At 38.4% G+C, this 8678-nt stretch overlaps 1 pseudogene; it reads right to left on the bottom strand.

The window, feature by feature from the left end:
- Positions 1-1234: 1234 nt before the first annotated feature.
- Positions 1235-1972, bottom strand: LOC115519729 (annotated as a pseudogene).
- Between the last annotated feature and the right edge of the window lie 6706 nt (positions 1973-8678).

The following is an 8678-nucleotide window of genomic DNA, read 5'->3' on the forward strand; positions in this document are numbered from 1 at the left end:
CCTGCTTTGGATTCTGCATCTCCCTCTCTCTCTGCCCCTCCCCTGCTTGTGCTCTGTCTTTCTCTCAAAAATAAACATTACAAAAATTCAAAAAAAAAAAAAAAAAAGGTAAATTGAGGACCAGGCTGTAGAATTTCCTAAGTAAATATGAGAATTTTTTTCCCTTGCTCTTTAGCCTCCAGCCATGTGGGATTCGGCAAATCTGGAACAGAAAATTGGTATTGAGACTCATCAAGTCTACACTTTTGTCTCTGTAGCCGTGTGAAGGCCCCAAAACCTCAGCTGTTTCTCTGACTCCAGCAGCCACTTCACTCTGGGCAAAGTCTGGCTTGTCACCCTCTTGCTTGCCAAAAATCTGGCCAAAACTCCTAAAGAGAAAGCATCTGCAGACCCTCCCCTCAGATCCCATGGTTTTCTGTCTTTGGAATCTTAATCCTTCTAATCTTCATTGCTCCTACAGTTCTCCAAAGTTTGACATTGATGGCTTTTGTATTTTAGCTAGCTTTTCTCATCGTCCTTGACAGGAAATTCGACCCACCCTGTATTTCTCCATTCTAACCAGGAGTGCAAGTCAAACTTTGCTTTTTATGTTTCTACTGAGAGGGTTTTTTTCGATAATTACTCTTATAGAGATATAATTTATATACAATAAATACAAAAATCTTAAGTATAGAGTGAGATTTGTTTTGTTGCTATTTTGCTTCCAACTTTATTCATCTCTTTTTATTCTCTTGGTAATCTCTTCCAGAGTTAACTACTTCCGTTTGTAGGGGATGAAATGTGTAAGGAATCCACTCCAAATGTTGGCACAGCTACCAGCATGGTCTTTCCCTTTACTTGAACTCAGAATTAAGATTTTTTTGGTTCTCGTTTTTTAGGTTCCAGTCCCAGAAGTAGCTTTCACTGTAGAAGTTATCTGCTGGCAGCCTTATGCTTTCTCGTAGTACTCTACAACCAGGCACTAGCTTCTCCAGGACACTACACAGGATGGACTTAAATATGTATTAAGCTAAGAGGCATTCTCTCAAATGAGTTTAAATGCATTTTACTTTTAGACAACCTACATGACATTGTTTTTTTTTTTCTTAAAAGCAATGCCTCTGCTCCAAATAAGTCAAGGTCAAAAATAACTGAAGGGTTCAAGATGGCATCAGTCCCCTTTGCCTAAGTTGCGAGGTGTTGTGAGGATGAAGGGTAGCGGCCGGTTATGACAACAAAGTCACAGCCAAATTTGTTAACTGTTTTCCATTTCTAAACCATCCTTAAAGAAAATCTTAAATAGGGTCACACCATCCTCATGGTAGTCCAGCCTAGCAGCCATGCCATCTGGAGTCACGTGTTGACCAATGAAGAACCAGTATTTTTTTTTTTTTGAAATTAGCAAAGATGTGCTTAATGTGTTCCATAGCCCCTGTTGTAAAAGGTTTTACTCTTTCCGGCCTCTGTTCTTCAAGTTTGCCTTTGATTGATTTCATGTAGTCTTTGAGGTACTTCTTTTTTTTTTTTTTTAATGTTTATTTTTGAGACAGAGAGAGACAGAGCATGAACAGGGGAGGGTCAGAGAGAGAGGGAGACACAGAATCTGAAGCAGGTTCCAGGTTCTGAGCTGTCAGCACAGAGCCCGACGCGGGGCTCGAACTCACGGACCGCAAGATCATGACCTGAGCTGAAGTCAGAAGCTTAACCGACTGAGCCACCCAGGCGCCCCTGAGGTACTTCTTATAGGCTTCTTTTGTGAAGCTGGTTTCCTGCAAGTAATGGTTCATGACGACACGAACACCAGTGACTACTGTGTTTTCAGTAGAGTTTTTAGCGCCATCATTTCCCCCAATGAGCAGGTCATCAATGTTACCCTCTGTCCTACTCACCCTTTTCCCTCCACCTGTAGGCACAGCCCATGGCCCATCTTCCGGATCTTATAGATATTGTAGAACATCTCATCATGGCTGATGAGGTCTGGTTATGTGATCATGACCGTGGCTGAAGAGAGATAATGGAGGCACTAGCTCAGCAGGAGCTGGGAGCTCTGAGGGAGCGTGGTTCTCCCAGAGCAGCCCTTGGGGAGAAGAGAGAGCAGGCAGAAAAGAGAGTGACAAAAGTTTTGATGAATATTTACATCCACATAACCAGCACCTTAATCATGATATAGACTATTTCCATCACATCTGAACATTCTTCCTGAACCTTTCTCTGTAAACCTACAGAAGGAACCATTGTTCTGATTTCTATCATAATAGCTTAATTTTGCTTATCTTGACTTTCAGATAAATGGAATTAGCCAATATGTTCAATATTGTGTCTGGCATCTTTTACTAAGCATGTTTTTGAGATTCATCTGTATTGTTGCATTTATGAGCAGTTCATTTATGTTTCTGAGTAGCGTTAAATATTATGAATATACCATATTCTCTATCTAATCTCCCGTTCATGTACCTTCTATATATGTCGATTTGTGATTACTATAATGAAAGTTGCTATGAACATTCATGTACAAGTTTTCTGTGGACATATAGTCTCATTTCTTTTAGATATATACCCTAAGAGCAGAATTACTGAGTCATATAGTGAGTGTATGTTTAACTTAATAAGAAATATATGGAATATCTAGAAGTTCCAGTTGTTTTATCACTATACACATTTCTGAGGTGCCAGGGTGGCTCAATCAGTTAAGCGTCTGACTCTTGATTTTGGCTCAGGTCATGATCTCACAGTTCCCGAGTTCAGGCCCCATGTGTGGCTCTGTGCTGACAGTGTGGAGCCTGTTTGGGATTCTCTCTCTCTCTCCCTCTCTGCCCCTCCCCCAATTGTCCGTGTGTGTGCTTGCTTGCTCTCTCTCTCTTTCTCAAAATACATAAATAAACTAAAAAAAAATAACTGTATACATTTCCTAGGGTGGCCACAATAAAGTATCACAAACTGGGTCGCTTAAAACAACTAAATCTATTGTCTCCCAGTTCTAGAGGCTAGACGTCCAAAATCAAGATATTAGGAAGGCTGTGCTCCCCCGTAAAGGCTTCAGGAGAGGATCTTTTTTTCCTGGTAGCCCCAGATGTTCCTTGGCTTCTATCACTCTAATCTCTGCCTCCATCTTTACATGACTTCCTCTTTGTATCTGTCTTTAATGGCCATCTTCTTATAAGGACAGCAGTCATACTGGATTAGGGGTCCATGTTGTGATTCACCACATACCTAGTTACATCTGCAATGATCCTGTTTCCAAATAAGGTCACATTCTGAGGTACTAGGGGTTAGGACTTCAACATCTTTTTTGGTGGGACACAGTCCAACCCATAACAGTATCCTTCCCAACATCTAGTGCTATCAGTCTTGTAATCTTTTACATTTTAGTGATTATGAGGTAGTATTTAACTGTGGCTGTAATTTGCATTTATCTGATGACTAATGATGTTGAGAATCTTTTTATTTATTTATTGATCATATATATATATATATATATATATATATATATATATCCTCTTCTATGAACTGACTCTGCAGGTTTTTAACCTATTTAAATTTGTGTGTGTGTGTGTTTTCAGTAGTGATTTGCTGGTAATGTATTGGGAATGCTTTCTTTCTTTCTATAGCTTACATTTTCACTTTTTAAGTTTTCCTTAATGTCATAGCTAAGAAATTTTGGCTACGCAAATTATGTATAGATATTCTCCTATGTTTTCTTCTGTGAGCTTTATAGTTTTAACATTTACATTTAAATCTACAATACATTTAAATAGTGAGAACATATGGGCTTGTCCAATCTCAGAAGGAAAGGATTCATTCTTTCATTAAGGATGAATGTTAGACATAGGTTTTTCAGAGGTATTCTTATTAGATTGAGGAAGTTCCCTTCTAGTCCCACTTTGCTGAAACTCTTCTCGAGAAAAGATGGTGAATTTTTTTCAAATGCTTTTTCTGCAACTATCAAAATGATTATATTATTTTTCTCTTTTATTTATATATTTCTCTTTTATTATTAATGTGGTGAATCACATTAATTTATTACTTTTTTAATTAAAAAAATTTATTTATTTTTGAGAGAGAGACAGACAGAGGGCGAGCAGGGGAGGGGCAGAGAAAGAGGGAGACACAGAATATGAAGCCGGCTCCAGGCTCCAAGCTGTCAGCACAGAGTCTGATGCAGGGCTTGAACTCACAAACCATTAAATCATGACCTGAGCCAAAGTCAGATGCTGAACTGACTGAGCTACCCAGTGCCCATAATTGATTATTTTTCAATGTTTATGTATTTACTTTTAAAGAGAGAGAGCGTGAGCAGGGGAGGGACAGAGAGAGAAGGATGAGAGAATCCCAGGTAGGCTCCACACTGAGCTCAATCTCACAAACTGACTAAGCCACCCAGGTGCCCCACATTAATTAATTTTTAAGTGTTAAAACAACCTTGCATTCCTGGAAGCACCCTTGTGGTCATAATGTATCACTCTTTTTATATATTGCAAGAATGAATTTGTTAATTTTTGCTAAGAATTTTTGCATCTATTTTGCACGAAGGATATTGATCTTTAGTTTTCTGTTTTGGTACTATCTTTGTCAATGTTTGCTATCAGGATTTACTGACCTCATAAAATGGGTTGGAAAAAAGTTCCCCTTCCCTCTATTGTCAGAAATAATTTGTCTAAAATTGGCATTTTATTTATTCCTTAGATGTGTGATTGAGTTCACTATTACAGCCATCTGAGCCCAAGTTTTCTCTGTAGGAAATTTTTAAATTACATATTCAATTTCTAAATAGATGTAGGACACTGCATGTTTTTTTATTTCTTCTTTTGTAAGTTGTAGGTTTTCGTAATTGGTGATTCTTAAGAAATGTGTCCATTTCCTAACAGATGGTGAATTTACTAACGTGAAGTTATTTATAGCATTCTTTTATTATACCATTTTAATGTCTGTAGAATCTGAAGTTATGCCCTTTTTTAAAAAATCATTCTCAGGTCACCTGGGTGGCTTAGTCGGTTAAGCTTCTGACTTTGGGTCAGGTCATGGTCTCACAGTTCGTGAGTTCAAACCCTGCATCTGGCTCTGTACTGACAGCCCGGAACCTGGATCCCACTTCCAGTTCTGTGTCTCCCACTCTCTCTGCCCCTCCCCTGTTCATGCTCGCTTGCTCTCTCTCTCTCTCTTTGTCAAAAATAAATAAACATTAAAAAAATTTTAACTCATTCTTGATATTGGTAATGGAGCTAATTGGTAGCTCTCTTATTTTGTAATGAAAAATAAAATTATTATGTATTTTTCTTTTCTTTTTTTTTTTTTAATTTTTTTTTTCAACGTTTATTTATTTTTGGGACAGAGAGAGACAGAGCATGAACGGGGGAGGGGCAGAGAGAGAGGGAGACACAGAATCGGAAACAGGCTCCAGGCTCCTAGCCATCAGCCCAGAGCCCGACGCGGGCTCGAACTCACGGACCGCGAGATCGTGACCTGGCTGAAGTCGGACGCTTAACCGACTGCGCCACCCAGGCGCCCCTGTATTTTTCTTTTCTAAAACTTTTATCTTTATCTTTGGTTTTCTTAGTTAGACTATCATTCGCTTAGATTTGGTATTTGTGGAGCACCTGGGTGGCTCAGTAGGTTGACTGTCTGACTTTGGCTCAGTTCATGATCTCACAGTTCATGGATTCGAGCTCCACGTTGGGCTCTGTGCTCAACATGTTGGGCTCTGACAGCTCAGAGTTTGGAGTCTGCTTCGGATTCTGTGTCTCCTTCTCTCTCTGCCCCTCCCCTGCTCGTGCTCTGTCTCTGTCTCTCAAAAATAAATAAATGCAAAAAAAATTTTTTTTAATAAATAAATAAATAAAAGATTTGGTATTTGTATTTATCCATTTAGGAATTCTCTAACTACTTGGAGTTGTGGGTTTATGTATTTACATTAAATTAAGGAAGTTTTTTATCACATTTCTCAAAAAGAAAAATTCTTTTTTTTGTTGTTGTTGTTCTAAAAAGAAAATTTCTACCCTATACTCTCTCCCCCTCCTTTCTTTCTGGACCTTTAATTAATTACACATATGTCAGCCTACTGTCCCACACGTTACTGCAGTTTGACTACTTTTTTCAACATTTTTTTTCTCTTTTCTTCAGCTTGGGTAATTTCTATTTACTTCTCTTCAAATTGTCTCTTTTGGGGGCACCTGGGTGGCTCAGTTGGTTGAGCATCTGTCCGACTTCAGCTCAGGTCATGATCTCACAGTTTGTGGGTTCAATCCCTGTGTTGGCCTCTGTGCTAACGGCTCAGAGCCTGGAGCCTGCTTCCGATTCTGTCTCCCTCTCTCTCTGCCCCTCCCCTGCTTGCTCTCTCTCTCTCTCTCTTTCTCAATAAATAAACATTAAGAAAAATTTTTAAAAAAAAACAATAAAAAACACAAATTGTTCTTTTTTTTTTCTATAGTGTCTAATCTTTCAAAATCTATCTAGTGAATTTTACTTTTTTTTATGTTTACTCATTATGAGAGAGAGAGAGAGAGAGAGCAGGAGAGGGACAGAGAGAGACAGAGAGAGAGGATCTTAAGCAGGCTGTGCACTATCAGTGCAGAATCTGATGTGGGGCTCAGTCTCAAGAAATCATGACCTGACCCAAAACCAAGAGTCGGGCGCTTACCTGACTGAGCCACCCAGGTGCCCTTTCTTTTTTGATATTGTATTTTTCAGCTCTAGCATCTCAAGTTGATTATTTTACAGTTCCCATTTCTCTTTTGGGATTCCCTCTTTATCCACCTTGTTCATCTTTCAGTTATGGTCCTTTAACATATTTAGAAGAGCTGTTTTAAAATCCCTGTCTTGGGGCGCCTGGGTGGCTCAGTCGGTTAAGCATCTGACTTTGGCTCAGGTCATGATCTCGCGGTCCGTGAGTTCAAGCCCCGCATCAGGCTCTGTGCTGACAGCTCAGAGCCTGCAGCCTGTTTCAAATTCTGTGTCTCCCTCTCTCTCTGACCCTCCCCCGTTCATGCTGTCTCTCCCTGTCTCATAAATAAATGTTAAAAAAAAATTTTTTTTTTAATTTTAAAATAAAATAAAATCCCTGTCTTAATGCTAACATAAGGGTCATCTGTGGGGTTACTTTTCTTGACTATGTTTTTCCTTTGACTAATAGTTTATATTTTCCTATTTCTCCAAATGTCTAGTAATATTTTATCCTGGACATTGTGGATGATACATTATTGAGATAATGTATTCTTATATCTTTCCTCCAAAGAAAGTTGATTTTGTACTAACAGTTAGCTATTGGCAGATCACATCAATTCTATTTTTTAAAGTTTTATTGAGAAATAATTGATATACTATATAATTTTAAGATGTATACCATGACAGTTTGACTTACATTAATTGTGAAATGATTATCACAATAGGTTCAGGTAACCTCCATCATCTCCTATAGATACAATATTCAAAAAAGAAAGAAAAAAAGAAATATTTTCTCCTTGTGAGGAGAACTTTTGGGATTTCCTATCTTGAAAACTTTCCTATATATCATCTAGCACTGTTAATTGGAGTCATTATGTTGTATATTACATTTCTAGTATTCATTTACATTTTAACTAGAAATGTATACATTTTGACCATCCAATTTTCCTCCACTTTTTTTCTCCTCCCACCCTCTTCTTCTGATAACCACGTGTCTGTATTCTATTAATCTTAAATAGAAGCTTGTTTTAGATTTTGTTATAGTGGATTTATTTCCATTTTGCATTTAATTCTAGACTGGATCCCTTAGTCCTAAACTTACTCATGAGGTTTTAGAGAAAAGTCCACGATGTTTATCAAACCTTTTTTTTTTTTTTAATTTGAGAGAGAGAGACTGGAGGAGGGGCAGAGGAAGAGGGAGAGACAGAATCCTAAGCAAGCTCCATGTCAAACACAGAGCCCAACGTGGCGCTCAATCTCAAGACCATGAGATCATGACCTGAGGAGAAATCAAGAGTCAGACACTTGACAACTGAGCCACCCAGGTGCCCTTCAAACCCTTCTCTTTTATTTATTTTTTTATTTTTTTAAGTTTAATTATTTATTTTGAGCAGGGGTCGGGGCAGAGAGAGAGAGAATCCCAAGCAGGCTCCACATTGTCAGTGTGAAGCCCAGTGCAGGTCGTGACATAAGCCAAAATCAAGAGCCAGATGCTCAACCGACTCCACCACCCAGGTGCCTCTCAAACCTTCTTAATTGGCAGAATTTGAATTTCACTCTTTCTCCCCAGCGCCTCACAGCCGTGGAAATCTTTGCCTCCTGGCTGCTGCTTTTTGCTAGGCTTCTTGGATTCTCACTCTGTACTTTTATAGTTTTGGAATCACTAAAAGATTTGAAGGGAATTTGAATGAAGAATTTGAGGGGTAGCACATGCCTATGAATAGAAAAGGTATGTTCCTCATCACTCAGGGCTGAGTTGATCTGTAATGAACAACTAAAAAATTCAGTAGCTTTAAAAGGAATGAGAGTTGTAGCTTGCCTCCAACTAACACTCCAGTTGATAACAGTTATGGGCTGTAGACTCTGGGCTTTTCTTCAGTATTTATTTGAAAAAAAAATACAGCTATCACACCAATCCCTTGATTTTAATCAATTATTGTTTAATTAACATAAAATTTGTCAATTTGAAGAAAAATATGAAAAAAAAATAATAGTACAAATGATGTCTGTAAACGGACAGAATTCCTGAGGGTGGTATCCAA

This window comes from Lynx canadensis, chromosome C1 (assembly GCF_007474595.2).
Source record: "Lynx canadensis isolate LIC74 chromosome C1, mLynCan4.pri.v2, whole genome shotgun sequence".
NCBI classification, from domain to species: Eukaryota; Metazoa; Chordata; class Mammalia; order Carnivora; family Felidae; genus Lynx; species Lynx canadensis.